Below are 22,529 nucleotides of genomic sequence, written 5' to 3' on the forward strand. Positions count from 1 at the left end.
TCCTTTTTTACCATTGATTTTATTGATCTCTATCTCTTTTTTTTATTAGTTAGGCCAATGGTGTATCAATTTTATTTTTTCAAGATACCAACTCTTCATTTCACAGATCTTTTGTGATTTTTTTTGCTTTAATTTTGCTTGTTTCTTCTCTAATTTAAATTATTTCTTTTCTCCTACTAATTTTGGCTTTGGATTTTTGTTGTTTTTTTCTAGATCCTTGAGACACATTGATAGCTAATTCATTTGTTGCCTTTCCAATTTCTTGTTGTAGGCACCAATAGCTATAAACTTTTCTCTTAACAACTATTTTGCAATATCTCATAAGTTTTGATATGTTGTATTATCATCTTCATTTGTTTCCATATTTTTAATATTTCTCCCATGATCCACATTTCATTTTATCTGATTTGTACATTTTTTGATGATAATGTAATATTCTTCTAAGTTTTGAGTTATGGGTTTTTTTGTTGATAAAATGTAGGGGCTTGGATTCTGTATAGTAACCTAGCATGAGACATTTTCATATTTATTTTTAGTTCCCATAGTATTCAGAAAGTGTTAGGGAAATTATTTTGTTTGTTTGTTTGTTTGTTTGTTTAAAAAAGCAGTCTTGTCATCTGCAAAGAATGAGAATTTCTCTTCCTCTCTGATATCCTTATCCCTTCTTTTCCCTTTCCCTTTCCCACCACTCTCTTCATTGCCTTGTACAAGCTGAGGATCTATGGTGCTTTGAAGACATGGCTGCCTTGTCCCTGTTTCTATTGGGAAAGCATCAATTTCTCATTGTTGAGATGTTAACTCTACAGTGATTGCAGCATTGAAACTTCATCTTTAGGTAATATTTTCTTTTGTTTCTTTCAATCTTCCTTGGTCTGGAATTTGCCTTCTTGGAAATTCATATAAACTGTCTAGATTATTTTGGTTGATGTTACATAGTATTTAGTCCACCTTTCCTTTTAATTATCTTATCTGAGGCTTCATATATTCAGTGGGTTTCTTTATGATACATAGGTTTGGCTATTGGTGTTTACCAAAACTGGTACTCTTTCTCTTTTAATTGACATGTTTAAACATCCATACAAGGTGGCAGATGATTGATTAGTACAGATGGACTAATATCTACCATTTTAGTAACTCTTTTCTGTTTATTTCATGTGGTCTTTGTTGTCTTTATATTGCCTTTTCTGATTTTATTGAGCGTTTCTTACTTTCTCTCCTCTCAGCATTAGTTAGCACATTTCTTTTTAATTTTTATTAGGTACCTTGGATTTTCCAATGTAGATTTTAACTAATCCAAGTTCTCTTTAAAAGACAACTTCATGTGCAGGGCAGTTATAATACCACAGCGCTCCCTACACTTCGTGACACCCCTGTTCTTGCTTTCATGTGTGCAAGCTATCAAGCAAATATATTGTTATTTTAATTTTCTCTATATTTTCTGCCAATTAAATAGGAAGATAATATATCTTTTTTTAATATTTGTTATGTCAAAGGCAAGTTCAAGAGAGAGGGAGAGACACAGGGAGAATTCTTCCACCCTCTGTTTTACTTCCTAGTGGTTGCACTGCCAGGGGATGGGCCAGGCAGAAAGACAAGAGCCAGGGGCTTCTTTCAGGTTTCCCACAAAGGTGCAGGGGTCCAAGTACTTGGTCGGTCATCGGCTGCTTTCCCAGTCACATGTTTACTTGAAATCATAGTTACAAAGAGAGAGGGAGAGACAGAGGGAGAGAAACCTTCCATTTGCTGGTTCATTTCTCACATGGCATAATAGCTATGGCTGAGCCAGTCCAAAACCAGAAACCAAGATCTTCATCTGGGTCTCCCACATAGATAGAAGAAGCTCAAACACTTGAACCATCCTCTGCTGTTTTTTTTCTAGGCCATTCGCAGGGAGCTGGATCAGCAGTAGAGCAGATGGGACTAAAATGAGCACCCACATGAGATGCTACTGCATGCCACAATGCCATTCTCTATTCTTTATTTTTTCAAATGATTTATTTTATTTATTGAAAGGCAGAGTTCCAAAGAAATAAAGAGGGAGACAGAATGAGAGAAACAGACCTTTCATCTGCTGGTCATTCCCTAAATGGCCACAGGACTGGGCCATGTCAAAGCAAGGAACCTGGAATCCCATCTGGGTCTCCCATGTGACTAACAGGACCCAAGTACTTGGGCCATCATCTACTCACTTTCTAGGCACATTAACAGGGAACTGGGTTGGAAGCAGAGCATCCAGGATTCTAACATGCTTCAATAGGGGATGCTGGCCTTGTAGGCAGTGGCTTAATCACTATGCTATAACTCTGATTCCTCACTTAGTCTTTTTATGATGAACTTTATTTGACTTTTTTATAGAGTTTTTTTTTTCTTAATCCATGTAATTTTTCTTCTAAGAAACTGCTTTTTAAAAAATATTTCTTAAAGAGCATGCCAATTGGTGATAAATCCCCCCTTTTTGCTTATTTTATTTGACAGACATAGAGAAAGAGAGTTTCCATCAACTGCTTCACTTATCAAAGACTCACAATGGTCATTGACTAGGGCTTGAGCTAGGGTTCAGGAACCCAATCCAGGTTTCCCATAGAGGGGCGACAAGGACTCAGTCACTTGAACCATCACCATTGCCTCCCAGAGGCTACATCAGCAGGAAGCTACAGTCAGGAGCAAATACAAGTGTCAAACCCAGGAATGCCCACAGGGGATGCGGGTCTCCTAAGCTGTCTCTCCATTCTCAATCCCTACCTCAACTTCCTTCTAGATTTTATTTTCATCTTTTGTTTCCTACAGTTTGCATCTGATGACTAGATGTAGTTTTGTTGATGCTTATGTTGCCTGGTAGTCTTTCAGCTTCCTGGATCTATGGTTTAATCTCTGTCATTAATTTTTTAAAGACTCAGCTGTTAGTAATTCAAATATATTTTGTATCCTTCTTCTATTTCTTATATTATACATATTTTGTGCCTTATAACATGAGTTTTTTGAAATGTTCTGGTAATCAAGTAAAGTTATTTTCATTAGAGATTGCTTTAAAAAAGATGTATTGTTATTTTAAAAAAAAAAAATCAACTCTAAAGACAGCATAAATAAACATCACCTCAGGGATCTTTCTAGACCTGAATGCTTCAGAGTTGATAGAACTGGGATACAGAGAGTGTGGTTTGCCTTACCCATTAATATTAAGGATTGGTAATTATGCTAGAGGCCTTAACTAGTAGGGAATTATGATCTATTTGTAACAACAAAAAATGTTGAAACTATGACATATGATAACAGTGCAAAAGAAGAAAACATTAAACTATAAGAGCATTTTCTTTAATGAATACATTTGTTTGGTTTTTTAGCTAGTTATTAGTTTATCCATTCTTTCTCTCCGAAAGTATTTATTGAAGTCTATTTGCCAATACCTTGCAAGATACTTTGAACACCAGACATTTTGAACATGACTTTGTGGTTGTTAGATATTTTATGCTTTAGTAAATACTTTAGAGTTTTGTTCTGGTACATGGTAAAGTGCTTTATAAATTATTTTCCTACCATGTTTTGCTTTTTTGATTTTCTAGGGGAGACGACCACTATTCAGTCTAGCATTAATTTTACCTACCTCTGAGGAAAAACCTTTCTGAATTTCAATACTTTTTGGAACAGAAGATTTTTCAGTCCTGCTTACTGATAGAAATGTGAACTATCAGGGGCCCGCCTTGTGGTGTGGTGGGTTAAGCTGCTGCCTGCAATGCAGCCTGGTTTGGGTCCCTGATGCTCCACTTCATGTGCAGCTCCATGCTAATGCACCTGGGAAAGCAGCAGTAGATGACCCAGGTACTTGGGCTTCTGCACCCACGTGGGAGACCCAGAAGCTCCTGACTCCTGGCTTTGGCTTGGTCCAACCCTAATTGTTGCAGCCATTTGGGTAGTGAACCAGCAGATGGAAGATTCTCTCTCTCTCTCTCTCTTTGCCTTTCAAACAAATCAATATAAATGGTCTTTAAAATAAAAGAAATATGAATTACCCCCAGGCTGGAGAGATTCATGACTAAGGTTTCTTTCAATCCTTTCAAATAGTTCTTTCTTGATACAGTGATTCAAATCCAGGTACAGGGTAGAGGGGAGACTGCACATTACCAGCTGCCTCTCTGTGTGTGTGTGTGTTTCCAGTACTCGTCTATGTGGAATCTATCTACCTTGATACCCTCCAGTTCCAGGAATCTGCCTTCCTGAGCTATGGTAGTAACTTGTCTCCAAGCTTTAAACTTGGGCAAGCACAGGGCTCAACTCATCTGCTTTCTGTCTCAGGGACCACTGCCCTTTTCTACCCAATAATTGAATTCTCTTGCTTCATACAGTTTGTTTTATAGTTCTTTCAAACAAAAAAAAAGTAAATCAAGTTCCAGATGCCTTCTCTCAAATGAAGTAGACTCTTATTTGTTCATATTTGAAAGCAGAACATTTGAAATATAGCTGTTTTAAGATAATTATGTAGTATCAGATTAAAGGCAAAAAGCATGACTTGGATTCAGAAGCACTATTTCATTTACGACAAGGACAAAACTTTAGATTCTATCATTTCAAAGATTTGACAAGCTTATTTCATCTAGTTGTATTTATGTTATTAAAAGCATCATTTAAGTCTTAATACTATATAATAAGGGTGATATTTGTTTTGAGTAACTTCTACAAGTTCTAGACAATTCTAGGCTTTTCCAAATTTTTATTAGTATAGACAGATTTCATGTATTTCACAGATATAGCTCTAAAAAGATAATCATACTTCCCCCCCCAAACCTCTTTTTTCCTTCCTTTCTTTTTTGTTCTTTAATTTTTGCAAAGTTATACTTTCTACCCACATTATAATCACAGGCTTAATTCACCACTAACCATAATATTCAACAAGTAAAATGTAGGAAGACCATATAGATCCACAAGAGTATAACTAATGACTAAAAACAACCTTCATATAACAAGGCATCTATTTCATCCCTATACATATTTTGGTATTCTATATGAGCTACCACATATCAGAGAAAAGCTTTGATATTTGTATTTTAGGAACTGGTTTATGTCACTAAGCATTCGTTTTCTTGAAAAATATAGGATTTCATATTTTTCATGGCTGAGTAGTGTTCCATAGTGTACCACATTTTCTCTTTACAAACATCATTTGATGAGCATCTGCATTGACTCTATATCTTAGCTATTATGAGTTGAGCTACAATGTACAAGGGGGAACAGATAACTGTTTCATATGCTGATTTTATTTCATTTGGGTAAATTCCCAGGAGTGGGATGGCTGGGTCATACGGTTGATATATTTTCAGATACCTGAGAAATCTCCATACTGTCTTTCATAATGGTTATACTACAGTATATTAGGGGACGTTTTTCCCCACATCCTCACCAGCATGTATTGTTTTTTGATTTTTAAATGATAGCCATTCTAATAGGGGTGAAGGGATACCTCAGTGTGGTTTTTAATTGCAATTCCCCAGTGGCTAGTGATCCTGAGTTAAGCTTATATTTAAAAACACCAAAGGTGCACTGATTTGTGGTGCAGCAGGTTAAACTCCCCTTAGGACATCAGCATCCCATATCAAAGCGCAGGTTTGAGTTCAAGCTACTCTGCTTCTAATCCATCCCTCTGCTGTTATATCCTGGAAGGTATTGGTTAATGGCTCAAGTGCTTGAAGCTCTACCAACTATCTGGGAGACAAGGATAGAATTCCTGAGTACTGGCTTTGGTCTGGCCCAGACTTGGCTGTTGCAGCCATTTGGGAAGTGAACCAGCAGATGGAAGATCTCTTTGTCTTTCCCTCTCTGTGTGTCACTCTGCCTTTAAAATAAATAAATAAGTAAATAAGTAAGTAAATAAATAAATACATAAACCTTTTTAAAATATTTTTATTCATTTATTTGAAAGTCAGAGTGATACAGAGAGAGGAGAGGCAGAGAGAAAGAGAGAGAGAGAGAGGTCTTTATCCGATGGTTCACTCCCCAATTGGCCACAATGGCTGGAGCTGTGCCGATTTGAAGCCAGGAGCCAGGATTTTCTTCCAGATCTCTCACGTGGGTGCAGGGGCCCAAGGACTTGGGCCATCTGCTACTGCTTTCCCAGGCCATAGCAGAGAGCTGGATTGGAAGTGGAGCAGCCAGGTCTCAAACCAGCACCCATATGGGATGCCGGCACTGCAGGCCAGGACATTAACCCGCTGTGCTGGTTCCCATAAACATTTTTAAAATTACATAAGCCTATGTTTGCATTCTTACTTAACTCTTTTTTTTTTTTTTGACAGGCAGAGTGGACAGTGAGAGAGAGAGACAGAGAGAAAGGTCTTCCTTTTTCCATTGGTTCACCCTCCAATGGCCGCCCTGCAGCCGGCACACTGCACTGATCCGAAGGCAGGAGCCAGGTGCTTATCCTGGTCTCCCATGGGGTGCAGGGCCCAAGCACTTGGGCCATCCTCCACTGCACAGAGCTGGCCTGGAAGAGGGGCAACCGGGACAGAATCTGGCGCCCCGACCGGGACTAGAACCCAGTGTGCCGGCGCCGCAAGGCAGAGGATTAGCCTAGTGAGCCGCAGTGCCGGCCTTCTTACTTAACTCTGAAATGAAATATGCAGGTTTTTTTTCCTGACTACTCTAAGTAAAGGAGTAGAGGAATGTAATCTGGAGGAAGAAAATGACTTAATTTAAATAGTTATATAATGAGTAGATAATCTGAGATCTAAATATATTTCCTCCTTTCCTTCAGTAAAACATTGTGCTTTAAACATATATATTTTATCTATTATGAATTTGTTTTAAAATAAAAAATCTAATCTGATTAATGAAATATTGCCTTCCCTACTGATATTTTAAATTAAACATAAGATGTAAAGCTTGACTTATTTTATTTGATTGTATTTCTCATATAAAAGCATTAACAACCTTATGATGTAATTACAAATCATACCTATAAGGCCTCATCGAAGGAACCACAGAGGGAACATTTAAGTTAATAACCCATGGTTAGTATTTGAAATAGACACTATTTAAGATTCAAGCTCGATGATAAAGTAGGCCCATTTCAATAAAAGTTCTAAGAGAAAATTATGAGTCCAAACTCCTAAGAAGATTATAGTGCTATAGATTCAAACATAAATGCACAAGGAGACAGATGATTAATATCTTTTAACGCTTGTGAATCTTTAAATGCAAGCTGAAAAAATAAGGCCGCATTGAATTTTTATGATAGTCTGTGCTTACTGGATACAAGAAAGTAACGAAAATCAATAGTTTTACACAGTATTCAGCTATTATTATAAGTTCTGGTAAGAATCTGATAATTAAATAAATACAACTTCTCCTTTTTTCTAAGCCATTTGGAAAATTTATTTTAAAAACCACATATGAATTTAGATGAATAGTAACTACACACACATACATAATATCTTACAGTACATCATTAGTTTTTCCACTTGCAAAATTAATAGAGACTATGATGAATACTAATTTGAAGTTGTTTTGTGGAATACAATTCTTTCTCCCATTGAGATATAATTAATAATTGCAATGCATAGGGTCTAAACATTGTCTAATGAGCCTGGAAACACTCAGTTAAACAAACACATTAACCTTGTACTGAGAGTTAGTGTTCTATAGAACTATACATTCCCCATGATATAGACAATATTAATTGGGTTTTATGACTGGACTAAACCAGAAAGACTTCCTTTCTTCTATTTCTGTTTCTTTCAATGGCAAGTTTAAACATTTTATTTGCACGGTAACCATCCTGAGAGGAAATGTATTAGTTCATGGCAGGGGATCTTACTACTGAGAGTTGATTTGATTGGTAACTTGTAAGGACCACAAGAGAGAAAGAGGAGAGGAAGAAAAGTGGGAATATTCAGAACTTAGTTATTTACATATGTGTTTGTTGATTGGCAGGATTAGAACTAAAGAGAGGTTTGTTGCATCCAACAGTTGATTCCTCAAATGCCGACAAAAGCCAGGGCTGGGCTAGGCTGCAGCCTGTGCTGTCTTCCACGGTACCTATTAGCAAGGAGCTGAGTTAGAAGTGGTGTAGCTAGGACTTGAACGACATGGGATTTGGGCATCCCAGCAGTGTCTTAACCCACTGGACCACAATGCCAGCTCCCACAGAGCCCCTTTAGCTTTGATATAGTCTTTGGATAAGCCTCATTCGCAGTCTTTTAAATAAAACTCCTCTTTGTTGAATGATTATGTTCTTTTTCAGTTTGAAAGAAATCTGTAAATAATTTTGTGTGGCATAGAGACGCTAGCATGATCACTTTTCATTTTCAGACCTCTAGGTGTACAGGGACAAACCATCTGCAGAAAGAGCTGGAAGGAAGCCAGGCAGTTCTGCTGTTACATTTAATTTGGCCAGTTTTTATATGATGTGAATTGTGTCTGAATACCTGATTATGCTCAAATCACTGACTTGTAGTTCCATAGTGTACTGTAGCTCAAATACTGATGAGAGATACAGGTTTATTTGTTTTGATGACTTAAATTGTTCATATCATTCAATAGAAAAGAGTAAGTTCAATCAAATGTCATGCATAATCTAGGTATGCAGGATGTTATAGAGGAAAAAAAAACAGTGAGTATATTATCTTCTGCCATTGATGCCTATAATCTAATGAAACCAGATATGCATACTGTCAACAATGTAATCAAAATGTGATTACATGTGTTTCTTGAATAGAGATCACCCTGGAATTAAGAGGTTCAACCTACAATTTTTAGGTACTGAAGTGGAACAAGAGCAATGCACATGCAGTAAGACCAGCTCTATACTTTGAATTCTGATCTTTTCTCAGTCTAGGGATATGTGGCACAATGCTTTTTTGAAGCACTGGGAAGCAAAAGAGAGTGTCAACTCCCAATTGGATTCAGGTGTTCTCTAAATTGCATGAGCTTTGCAACACTTTACTATAAATTAGGCTTTGTGTTAGATGATTTTGCTTACTGTAGACTGGTGTGATATTCTGAGCACTATTGGAGCAGGCTACACTAAGTGAATAGACTAAAATGGTGAATTGGAAAGGCAGAGTGAATGAATCTTCAACTTATGATATTTTCAATTTAGAGTGAGCTTATCCAGATATAATTCTATCATAAGTTGAGGACCAGGTGCATAACCTCTTCATTCTTCCTGCCAAAATTATAGTTTTTCATCATTACACACTGAGAATATCATAATCACTTTTAGTGGCTCCCTGGGCTTGAAGACCTTTCCTCTTGCAAATTATCTGTAACAATAATCTTAATCTTCTAAAATTTATGTCCCATTTCACTTCCGTCCTCATCCCAAACCTCCAGTGATTCTCGATTACTTAAGCAAGGGCCAGAATATCACAATATTGTTATGTATACTTCAGCACCCTTGTTTCCTGTCACCTCTTTGAATCAATTTGTTATCCTGGTCACTCCAAGTATCTTAGCTTTTGCAGAATGTCATAATTGAAATATTGGTAGACAGATGCTTACAAAATCACATGTAAATAAATCTATTTTACAAATTGATGTTAAAGAAAAATATGTTAAAGGAAATTTATTAATTGTGTCTTAAAAATAGGAAGGTTCTTCAAAGAAAAGGATGAAAAAATATATAGCAGGGATTTAGTAAAGAAAACAGACCAATGTCACATTTTATCCCCCAATATAATATTCTGTCTGACAAGGAACTCACCCTGCCATATATAAATAAAATAAATTATCTGTGTTAGGACTCTGTTGTGTCTTACAAAATCTTCAGTCAGCTGATTACTGAATATCCACTTTCCTTTTTACCATTCAGAATCCTAACTCTGTCCACTGCAGCATAGTGGGAATGTCAGAAATTATTTTTTCTATCTTCTTTTGCAGTTATTCATAGCCGTGTTCCCTATCTCTAGATGCAGGTGCATGGGCAGAATTTACATCGCCTTCTGGACACAAAAGTTGCCTTGTCCTTTAATTGCATCTTCTTCTTTCAATGGCAAAGATGTAAACAGTGGGACTACATTCCTACTGTTAAGGCATGACAGACCATTGAGTGAATAAAAGGGGCCTCCAGATGAGTTGATGATATTTTATTAGCAATAAACCATCTGCGGATTTCTTATTGCTCAAAAAAATTACCAGATACACTTAATTTACTCTTTGCTTCTCACAGTCAAACATAATCACTGACTGAAATAAAGTATACAATCCATGGGGTCATAGACTAAGCAAAAAGCAATATAATATTTTTGATTGTGCTAATGAAGTGTTTGGGGATGCAATAAGAGATTGAATTTTAATTTTAATGTAATGACTCACTTATGGATCAAATCATCAGAAATTAACATATGTGAAGCAGAGTATATTGACAAAGGGTACCAATTATTGGTTTTGATTCCAATAGCAATCAAATAATGTACCAAAAATAGGATCTCAAGAGAATCAGTCATGAAAACCTTTTTGCGAAAATCTATTGAATGTTATACCAACCTTTGACATTCCTTCTGTGAATGGATAGGGTGAGATAAAGAATTAAAATTAAACTAGAAATAAGTGTATCTCTGTCAATCAGATCTTTCAGATTTGTGGAATGCAGGTTTTTTTAACTTTTATTTAGTAAATATAAATTTCCAAAGTATAGTTTATGGATTACAACGGCTTCCCTCCCCCATAACTTCCCTCCCACTCGCACCCCTTCCATCTCCCACTCGTCTCCCATTCCATTCACATCAAGATTTATTTTTAATTATTTTTATATACAGAAGATCAATTTAGTATATATTAAGTAAAGATTTCATCAGTTTTTTCTCATACAGAATATAAAGTGTAAAATACTGTTTGAGTACTAATTATAGCATTAATTCACATTGGACAACACATTAAGGACAGAGTTCCTACATGAGGAGTAAGTACACAGTGACTCCTGTGTTGACTTAGCAAATTGACACTCTTGTTTAAGGCGTCAGTAATCTCCCTAGGCTCTTGTCATGAGTTGCCAAGGCTATGGAAACCTTTTGAGTTTCCAGACTTCGATCTTATTCAGACAAGGCCATGGTCAAAGTGGAAGTTCTCTCCTCCCTTCAGAGAAAGGTACTTCCTTCTTTGATGCCCCTGTTCTTTCTACTGGGATCTCATTCACAGAGATCTTTCATTTAGGTTTTGTGGTTGGCTTGTTTTTTTTTTGTTTGTTTGTTTGTTTTGCCAGGGTGTCTTGGCTTTCCGTGCCTAAAATACTCCCATGGGCTTTTTAGCCAGATCCAAATGCCTAAAAAGGATAAAGTATTAAATTGTACATCAACAGTCAGGACAAAGGCTGATCAAGTCACTGTTTCTCATAGTGTCCATTTCACTTCAACAGGGTTCCTTTTTGGTGCTTGGTTAATTGTCACCGATCAGGGAGAACATATGATATTTGTCCCTTTGGGACTGGCTTATTTCACTCAACATGATGTTTTCCAGATTCCTCCATTTTGTTGCAAATGACCAGATTTCATTGTTTTTGACTGCTGTATAGTATTCTATAGAGTACTTATTTCAACCAGATATTTTGAATTTTGAGCCTTCTTGGCATTCTTGACAGGCATTCAAAAAATCAAAGTTTCAAATAATTTGGACTCTGAAATTTCCAGTAAATTCTGGACTTTGGTTTTTCCAGTTCAGGCCCAACTGAAAAAATCAAAGGACCTATGTCTCTCACTTATAGAGACATCAACTAATCAGGCTATTTGGTTTATATTAGAAGTACTGTCAAGATGTGAAGTGGTGCTAAATTTTAAGTTTCTATAATATAAAATGGCATTAATACAAATGTCTGAGAACTAAAAAGTCTAATGATCTTGCCAGCGCTGCGGCTCAATGGGCTAATCCTCTGCCTAGCGGCGCCGGCACACCAGGTTCTAGTCCCGGTCGGGGCGCAGGATCCTGTCCCGGTTGCCCCTCTTCCAGGCCAGCTCTCTGCTATGGCCCGGGAGTGCAGTGGAGGATGGCTCAAGTGCTTGGGCCCTGCACCCCATGGGAGACCAGAAGCACTTGGCTCCTGCCTTCAGATCAGCTCATTGTGCCCACCACGGCGGCCATTGGAGGGTGAACCAACCGCAAAGGAAGACCTTTCTCTCTGTCTCTCTCTCTCTTACTGTGCACTCTGCCTGTAAAAAGAAAAAAAAAAGTCTAATGATCTTGTGCTACTAGACATGAGAAAGTCCCAGAGGCCTAAAAGAGTTACGTGCTTTGTAAAATCCTACAGGGGCTTTCAACAATACTGTGTGCAGTAAGCAAATGCTTCTTGTTGGTAATGAGTTTGTAATTTTAAACATGGTAACTTAGTCTTTTGTCATCCACAGTTTTATATATCAAGATTTGTTGCTCATAAAACTAGAACATTGTTGGTTCTGTGTTTAGCTGTCCTCCTATAAGTTCTGATGAACTTTTTCCAGCCACTTCTATTGTATTCAGTACTTTGGGATGGCTCTGTAAACAGATGAAGCCAATAATATATTAAAGGTACCCACTGAGAGAAAAAGTATGGTTTACTGAGGTTACTAAAAACAAAAAGTAATTCAAATCAATTGGTAATTTACAAACAGGAGTTAGATTTTTTTTTAAAAAGCTGTTATTAAAACTGCTATGTGGCTGTCACCACAGCTCTCTAGGCTAATCCTCCACCTTGCGGCACTGGCACACCGGGTTCTAGTCCCAGTTGGGGCACCGGATTCTGTCCCGGTTGCCCCTCTTCCAGGCCAGCTCTCTGCTATGGCCCGGGAGTGCAGTGGAGGATGGCCCAAGTGCTTGGGCCCTGCACCCCATGGGAGACCAGGAGAAGTACCTGGCTCCTGCCATCAGATTGGCGTGGTGCGCTGGCAGCAGCGCGCCAGCTGCAGCGCCCATTGAAGGGTGAACCATAGGTAAAGGAAGACCTTTCTCTCTGTCTCTCTCGCTCACTGTCCACTCTGCCTGTCAAAAAAAAAAAAAAAAACACTGCTATGTGCTATTATATATGTGTACATATTGTATGTCTACATGGGAAAATTTATTAAGAATTTTAATTGGCTTATAGATAAAAGATTGTCCATAAATTTAAACAGTTAAAATTGTTCAGATATATTTTAATTCATGTGACCTGAATCTCTGTATCTGATGTTTTAATTTTGTTGGTGGAAAGAAACTAAAGACATTTTATATGCTTGTGCTTGAATTTGCTGGTTAAACAAGTTATGCCATGTTAGATATTTAAGAGATGTTTCCAAATACATGTATTCTTAAAATTTATAAAAGGCATTGGACCTTTTGGTAAATGTTAAATTGTTAACTAATGGTTGACACTGCTTTCTAAGTTTTCATTTGATATTGCTATTGTCAGTAGGCAATCTAGGACTTTCTTCCTCATTTCTCTATTCTAAGCCCGACTTGTTCTCTCATTTCTCTATTCTCTTCGAGGTAGGAAACTCATTCTATTATGCAGGAATCTCCAAGATTCAAAATTTGATTTTAGATCTTATAAAAGAGATGGCTAACATTTTTCTGTAATAGCAGAGCCAAAATAAGAGTTTAAATTATAATTTTATAGCTAGATTTACTTCGGTATCAGTGAAGTAAACAGTAAATAGAAAAGACCTCCCTTTCAGACCAAAGGAAAAGTAAGTTTTAAAATAAGGACATAGCTTTCCTCATGGGCATTGTCTACCACAGAAAAACTACTACAGAACATGCCTGTGACTGTAGGCTTCTAGTTTAGGCCACAAAGATTAGAGATGGGACTTGAGCACCCCCTTGACTTGCATCCTCTGGTCTGCTTTAACAAAAACCAGGAGGAAAAGAAAGCTAGGCATCAGAAGCAATGTAAAGATAGGTGGCAGGCCTATTACAGGCTGCCCTGTACAGTGATCTGCCCTCAAGGAGACCCAACAGGCCAGTCCACTGCAGTGGCTTTCAACGTGGCAAGCCTGGGCTTCAGCAGAAGTCAGCTTGTGGAGAGCTCTGGCAGCTCTGGCAAGAGTTGGATCACTGGAAATGGACCTGCCCTGGAGTCGAAGGTTGCCCAGGTCAGAGCCACAGATTTTATTGACTCTAAGCTGAAAAGCCCTTCACTCAGCCCGGCTTCCAAAGTAACCACTGCAACTGAGGAAATGGCCAAGTAGGGTCAGTAACATTGCAGGCAGAACTGTAAATTTCCTGTTAGAGATGCCACCTGCCTTTACCTGGCCAGCTCTCCTCCCAGGCCAGCTAGGTAATGGAAGTCAACAGGGTGCCTTCCCCAAGGAGGTTCACACCTCCCTTAGGATGTACCATATGAAGAGATAGATAAGTCTGGGCCTCATAATTTACAAGGCTTTAAAGCCCTCCTGATTATTATCAAGCCCCTTCTGTCAGGTTCTATTTGTCTCTCAATCAGAAAATTTATCTGTAGCTTAGACAGCACCTTTCTTAGCTCCTCTAATAATGACTCTGTCCTTTGTTCTAGACCCTGTCTGGCCCACTTGGGCTTCATTCCTTTGTAATCATAACCTCTACTCTACCACCAATGGCCCTACTCCCAACCTGTGTGTACTGATGGTCCTCTCCCCCACTTAATGTTGTATGATTGTTCAGAATTTCTCTACAGACAAACCCTATTACCTGCAAAAGTTGAGTGGCCTTTTTTCCCAGTCTTGGCTGGAATCAGCTTAAACCACATCCATCAAACTGTCCCCATAAGGGTCCAGAGACCGCCCCCCCTCCATTTCCTCTCCTCTATAAAATCCTCTCATTACCTGGTTAATGCTACTCTTAGGATCATTGGTTACTATTCTCAACCCTGTCTTTTATACTAAAGTGTGTAAGTGTTTACAGCAGGTGATAATGGAATGAACCAAGGCCTTCAGCAACCAGGCGGTCAACCAAATGCTGCTACGGGAATATACTTGGCTCCCACCCAGGAGACAGTGCCTGAGACATCACTCCATGCCAGCAAAGAGTACCTCGTTGCCCTATGTCAGCAGTAAGTAGCTCTAAAGACAGATCATTGTCCCTCTACCCCTTCTGGACTTTTGGGACTAATGTAATCCCATACAAATCCTGCTTTATAAAAAACAAAAGGAGGGAATGTTAGGAAACTGGTGCAGTTTTAGCCAGGTGGTCACATGGCCCAACCTCTGTGGTCCAGCTCCACCCCCATCCTGCTTCCCTGCCCACCCTCGGGCAGTGTTAAAAGGGCCTGTTCCTGAACACGTGCTCTCTTGGCCCTTCTCTCCTGCGCTCTCTTGGTTCTTCTCTCTTGGATTCTCTCTGCTCTCTTGGCTCCTCTCCTCCTCTCATCCCTCTTCTCTCTCCTCTCTGTCTCTCTCTCTTACAGTCTCCTTTTCTCTCTTTCCCTTCGCTGCCCCTTCACTCCGGTCTGTTGGGTGTTCCCCAATAAACCCTTTCCCTTAAAAAAAAATTGAAATGGGGAAAGAGAGACAGAAACACACACACACACAGAAAGAGAGAGGGAGGGATCTCTCCTCTGCTTATTTACTCCCCAAATGCCTGCAACAGCTGCTGCTGGGCTGGCCCAAAGCCAGGAGTCAATAAGTCTATCCATATCTCCCACATGAGTGGCAGGAATCCAAGTACTTGAGCAATCACCTGACGACTTCCAGAGTGTGCATTACTGGGAAGCAGGATAGGAAGCAGAGCTGGGGCTCGAACTCAGTCACTCTAATAGGGAAAACAGGTTTCCCAAGTGGCACCTTAACCTGCTTGGCACAATGCCTGTCTCTGGAATACATTTTTTAAGAAAATACACCAAAATTAATTTGCATTCATTTTAAATAGAAAACAAATAGAAAAACAATGGAAATTATGTTTATAAGTCTGGGAGATAATATGAGGCTGGAAAATTCCTAATTTCACATTTTTAAACTGGTTTTGAAAGAGAACATTTAGAATTACAATTTAGTTTTCCAAAAAGAATTTTAAGCGAGATTTCCAATAAGAATTCTAAGCAAGGTGTTCGGGAATGTTTTTTGATGTCGTTTCTTTAATGTTAAAATCAATATTTTTCTATGTTGATCTGAATTAAGCTGGCAAAGATAGCTTTATGGTTGCAGGTGACTGATTCTGTCACATATGAAACTAAAAGAGAAATATGGCTAGAGATGTTATGTAAATAGTGCAATCGGAAATTCACTAAAATAATAGGTAAGACAAAGAAAAGTTTTCTCCTTCCATAAGCATACCATCTCCATTTCAGACAGTCCCTGTTGGGGTGCATCCTCACTTCTGCTTTACCCACGGTACTACCTGCCATCCACCATGAGGACTGTTAGAGCATTGTTCATTTTCGTATTATGCCTGACAAACAGAAAGGAGGCTCGTTTCCACCCGATACCCATCACCTTCTTCAGGTCAAATTCTCCTTTCATCTTTGATTAGCCACAGTTGTGTGATAACCCAGCTAACTTTCAGAACCATCTTGGGGAAGAAAATGTTGTGTAAATGGACATTCTGTTTAGCCTGGCTTACTCATGTTAAAGATTAAATGTGATCCACATGCATTTGGAGTAGAATGATAGAGTAATTCTTTCTTAAATCTCCTCTGTATTTCAAGACTTCATATTTTTAAAGGCTAACTATGTAGTAAAGAATTTAAGTGTGTCCAAGGGAAGGTCTACCACTGTCCTTGTCTTCTGCCAGCTTTACTCTAAGCCCTTGGAGTTTCTCAGATTATAGTACTGCCTTTGTTGTACACAGTTGAGTACTGTGACCACACCTGATAATTTAAGCTAAGTGAATACTGAGGGAGAGAGCTGGGAGTGCCAAAAAAGAGCTAGCATATGATTCACAATGATGATTTGGATTTATGTGGTGTCTCTTGACTTAGAGACTGAGTTCAACCTCTTGGGCTATCAATCAATGGATCATACTCCAAAAAATGAAGCATTACTAAAGGCCTGGATGTCAATGCATAGGTGATATTTTTTTTAAAGGCAGATTTAGACAGTGAGAGAGAGAGAGAAAGAGAGAGAGAGAGAAAGGTCTTTCTTTCCGTTGGTTCAACCCCCAAATGGCTGCTATGGCCGGCGCTGCATTGATCCGAAGCCAGGAGCCAGGTGCTTCTCCTGGTCTCCCATGCGGGTACTGGGTCCAAGCACCTGGGCCATCCTCCACTGCCTTCCCGGGCCACAACAGAGAGCTGGACTGGAAGAGGAGCAACCGGGACAGAATCCAGTGCCCCAACCGGGACCAGAACCTGGGGTGCCAGCACCGCAGGTGGAGGATTAGCCAAGTGAGCCGCGGCACCAGCCTGCATAGGTGATCTATGCGTGCCCTATGCATGCTGTCCCACAGGCAAGCACACACCCAGTGCCTGTAAGGAAATTTGAGAGGGTAATGTGTCATGTTGGGAACTCTATTAGACTCTGCTGCAAGTGCATCTGCACTTGGCTAGTTCTAATTTGTATTCTATCTTTGTAATAAGTAGAGCGTGATCATAATAGCTGTTGGTGAGAACTGAACATTTTTTCTAGCAAATTATTGAACTTCAGGGTGGTTTTGAGAAACTTCAGAAATGTGTATGTGTTGGAAGTCTCAGGCAGACTTGGTAATCTGGAGAAATGTGGCCTTAATATCACAGCATGGCTAACACTGGGTATAGCATTGTTTAAAATGAATAGCTCTCTATTGACATTTTATCTATAGATCAATCTCCTTATGGCTCAAGGAGTGAATAAATCTCTATTTAGTAAAACAAACACACTCAACTTTTCATATATTTAATAAAATAAGCACATTCAACTTTTCATGTCTTTTGAACTGCCCATAGAGTTTTATACCATAACTCATCCTGTTTTTGTCCCTATAACAACTTTATTTACATGGATTCTACTTTAGGAGAAGCTAATTCAGTGATGATTACACAGAGAATGCTGTCTCATTTGAGACTGAGACTTCTTTCCCAAGAACCACAGCAAATTATGACAATAAAGCACCATATTTTTTATGGCAACTATTTCTTAGATGTAGCTAGTGCTCTATCTATTACAATGTCTTGTTGATTTTCACAAGCATAAATAAATTTAGAAAATGGAAACCATGTAGATCTTTCCCAGAACTGCCTTTTCTCATGATATTAGCACATTTAAAAGATTCTAGACTCCTTTTAAAAAATTATTTTTTTAATTTATGTGTTTCAGAGATAGAGTGAGAGGAAGAGACAGAGAGAAAAGTCTTCCATCTACTGGTTCACTCCCCAAATGGCCACAATGGTCACAGCTGGGTCGACCCGAAACCAAGAGCAAGAGGCTTTTTCTGGGTCTCCCACGTGTGTGCAGGGACCCAAGCACTTGGGCCATCTTCTACTGCTTCCCCAAGCCTTAGCAGAGCAGAGAGGAGCAGCTGGGACTAGGATTGGCACCCACAAGGGATGCTGGCACCGCAAGCAGAGGATTAACCTACTGAGTCACAGTTCCAGCCCCTCTAGCTTCTTATAATGTCATAAGTGTTAGGACGTTTCAGGGATTCTGGAAAAAAATAGAAAGCCTAAAATGGAGAATTGACTAGGTTTAACAGGAACAGTTCTTTCCAAATGACAGCATATTATGTTGTAACATATTTTTCCAATAGTTAATAGCTGACAAGAAACCAACCCTAGATAAAAAGTAGAACAAACTTGGAAGAGTGCATTGCAATTGAGACTCTATTTGTAATATACAAATTGAATATCTTTTTCTCTGTCTCTCTCTCTTTCACTGTCTAAATCTGCCTGTCAAAAAAAAAAGTCATAAAATATTCTTTGAAATTCCCTACCTCCTCTACAGAACACTTTACTCCTACCTCAGTTATCAAATTCGTTTTGTCATATTTTATTTGTGTTGCTTCTTGGGATTCTCTTGCCATTACAAAAGCATATTATTTTGTTACTAAAATGTTAAGGCAAAGTGGTTCACTATTACATGTAGATATTTTAAATAATGTGTCTTTAAAATTAAGTGAATCTCAATTACTTTAATACTTTTAGAGGTATTTTTAGGCACAAATCCATGATAATAATCCCCAAACAGTACCTCATAAAGTGGGGTATATTCCACTTAATTGGAAATAAGTGCCATCCTATCAGTTTCTTTTTTTAAAAAGATTTATTTATATATTTGAAAGAGTTACACAGAGAGAGGAGAAGCAGAGAGAGAAAGAGAGAGAGAAAGGTCTTCTGTTCGATAGTTCACTCCCCAATGGCCTGAGCTATGCTGATCCACAGCCAGGAACCAGGAACTTCTTCCAGGTCCCCCCCTTGGGTGCAGGGGCCTAAGGACTTGGACATCTTCTACTACTTTCCCAGGCCATAGCAGAGAGCTGGATCGGAGGTGGAGCAGCCAGGACTCGAACTGGCCCCTATATGAGATGCAGACGCTTCAGGCCAGGGCGTTAACCCACTGTGCCACAGCACCAATCCCATCCTATCAGTTTCTGAGAGTTCACTCTGTAAAGCATTGGATTCTGGATAAGAGATAGTGTAACCATCTGAATAAAATTAAATCAATAAACATTTTACATGGGAAACAGGACATTCAGGACTTAATTTAAAGGTGTGAAGCACTCTACAGCAGAGGGAAAATGTTAAGTACTTTTTAAAGAAGCAATCACAGTCATCAACAGAAGAACAGTCAATTCCATGCCACTAAATGCAATCAAATCAGATCTCAAGGATGCACATCAATAAAATTCTGAACTTGAGGACCTGTCTATTAAACCCTCTAGAGACATAGCTACTCAAATTCCAAGTGGGTGTGGTGGATTCTGGGACATTATATCTGAGGACTATGATGTGTTTTCTTGATTTGCATAAGAGAGGCCGTCTGTCTTTAGGGGCTTAGTTATGAGTGTGGCCTAAGGAACTCATTTCTATAATCTCCCCTGCAGTAAAAGGGTTGGAGAAATAGGAACTGCTTCTTCTGAATCCATTGGCCATTGAGGTAATGATTACAGCTCACCAATGAGAAGATTGTCAGAAATTTTAAAAGCTAAGAGAATCAGAAGCCATCCTGTTTCTCCTCGGGAGAAAAAAAAAAAAAAGATGAAATTCCACAGACATATGATTCTGGAGCAAGTTCAGACTTCGCTTTCGGAGGGAAAACGATCTCTGCCCTTCTGGTGCAGCTTCTGCGATTTCCTGACTGTCTGCAAGTGATCAGTGTGCGGAAGGCAGTGCCTTTCTTCCTGTGAGATTTCCAATCTCTTCTGCTGGTTTGCTAGGCACTACATTTCCTATATTAGAGTCCTCACTGCTCAAAACGCCGACAGTCATCTCCTTTCCCTGACAACACTAAGAGATAGAGTCATTGATCTTGAACTCTCCTGCATACCCTGAAAATAATCAAGTGTTGATGTTTCATTTATTTAGGGAAATTCTTTAATTTGAGTTAGCCCCACAACATTATTATTGTTCAAGACAATTCTCATTGCTGGAAAATGGTATTTAAATTCGAAAGGCAAGCAGTATATAAAATAAATTGCCATATAATTTATTGTCACAGTTAAGGTAAATAGAAATATGTGGACTTCAAATAGATCTATGCATAGTCATCATTTTATCCCTTGCCAATGAGGAGGAACTCATGGCATTATTCTACTCACATGCTTTCCTTGGGTTTCCTTAGAAAATTAGGAATAAAATGTGGTAATTTAGAAACTAGATGATCTGGTGAGAATAGTGGAATACATTTAAAAGGATTGTTAACAATTTAACTCCAGTGGAGGTCCTTTAATTTTAAGGCTACTTCTCTATGCTCTGATTCTTTATTTTGCTCCATAAAATTTGGCTTAGGACAGATTCCTAAGAAGCAGAGTTTGACATGGAGGTCCTTATATAAATGTTGGATTGTAGGAGTGCTCCTAGGACAAACCTACAAGGAAGGCAGTGACGTAGGATAGATCATGGAAGGCAATAGTTACCATGTGGTATGGATTATATTCTAGCCTGAGCCTGTCCCACAGGGATTCCTGGAGAAACACAGCATCACAGAGCTGTCTCACTTGGAAGGAAGGGAGACTTTTACTTCCACCGCAGATAATTATGAGATATGGAACACTTCTGACTGGAAAAGGACATAACTCTCAGACATTTCTGCGGAGATGGTCCAAGGTAAGTTGAGTGTAACTTTCTCTTAAAAATAATAATGATGATGATGATGATGGAATTATGAGTGATTAGCACCCAAAACTCATGGCAGAGGAGGGCTGAAGTGCAGACCACTTGGAGGGGATCAGGGCAGGTCACTAAAACATTTGGTACAGAATTCATGGCACGTTGCTTTTGTAGAAACAGTACATGTTTATAGGGTCTAAATATAAAGGGGATATTTCAAAAAATTGACTAGTAAGTTTCATTTATTCCCCTTTCCAAAGATATTCCATTTATTTTTGTTTTTATTTTTTTTAATTTATTGAGAGACAGAGACACAGAGAGGCAGACAGAGATAAAGTGTCCCATCCTCTAGTTCACTCCCTGAATGCTTGTCTCAGTCGGGACTAAGTCAGATTGAAACAAGAAACTGAAAACTCAATAGAGATTTCCCATGCAGGTGCAGAAATCCAACTGGTTGAGCAATCATTTATGAGTTCCAAGGTAGGAAATAGCAGGAATCTGGAATCAGGAGCCAGAACTGGACTCCGATATGGGTTGTGTTTCCTTACCAATTTCTTAGTCACTAAGTTAAACGCTCACCATATTTTTGAGTGTTTTACTCTTATCGGTTTTATTGTTTCTTTTTCCTCCCAAATTTCTTTATATAATAAGAAAATATCTATGTATTGTATTCTGTGCTTTTCATATATGCACAATCTACAATAATGTGTATTTAAGAATACATAGTTCATTGTTTTCTCACTTATTTTATGTATTAGAAGTCTGTGCTTATTAACACATTGATATCCTCCAAATTATTTCACTTGTATAGAAATTCATTGTGCTGATGAAACATCATTTTTTTTTCAAAAACTTTATTTATTTATTTGGAAGGCAGAGTTACCAAGAGAGAGGGAAAGGTAGAGAGAGAGAGAGAGACCGAGACAGAAACAGGGAGAGAGGTCTTCTATCCTCTGGTTCACTTCCTAAATTACCACAACAGCCAGAGATGGGCCAAGACAAAGCCAGGAACCAGGAGCCTCATCCAGGCCTTCCATGTGGGAGCAGGGACCTAGCACTTGCACCTTCATCCACTGCTTTCCTGGGAGCATCAGAAGGAAACTGGCTCAAAAGTGGAGTGGCCAGGACATGAACTGGTGCCAGTGCTAAAATTGGCTGGTTTAACACCACAGCACCGTCTCAATAAAGCATAAATCATCCAGACAATAATCTCTTCCTAGACACTCATTAAGAGAGATGAATTCATCCAGGTTAGTAGAACCACCTTCATTTGAACGTGCTATGTAGTTTTGCTTTAGCAGAGACCTGTTAGTGAAGCGGCAGGTAAATGAAGTAAGCTCATAATATATGCAAAGTATTAATATGCTGACTACATTAACTGCATGTTTTGAAATCAGATACATGTGATTTAGGCATATCCATGAAAATTCATATTTTAATTTTATTTATT

General features: G+C 38.7%; 1 pseudogene; it reads right to left on the reverse strand.

The window, feature by feature from the left end:
* The window catches only part of LOC149122762 (large ribosomal subunit protein uL3-like), a 35,278-nt pseudogene extending 18,917 nt beyond the window's left edge, over positions 1 to 16,361 (reverse strand).
* Positions 16,362 to 22,529: the final 6,168 nt, after the last annotated feature.

Source organism: Oryctolagus cuniculus, chromosome 13 (genome assembly GCF_051225735.1).
Source record: "Oryctolagus cuniculus isolate XC-2025 breed Fujian yellow rabbit chromosome 13, ASM5122573v1, whole genome shotgun sequence".
Classification (NCBI taxonomy): domain Eukaryota; kingdom Metazoa; phylum Chordata; class Mammalia; order Lagomorpha; family Leporidae; genus Oryctolagus; species Oryctolagus cuniculus.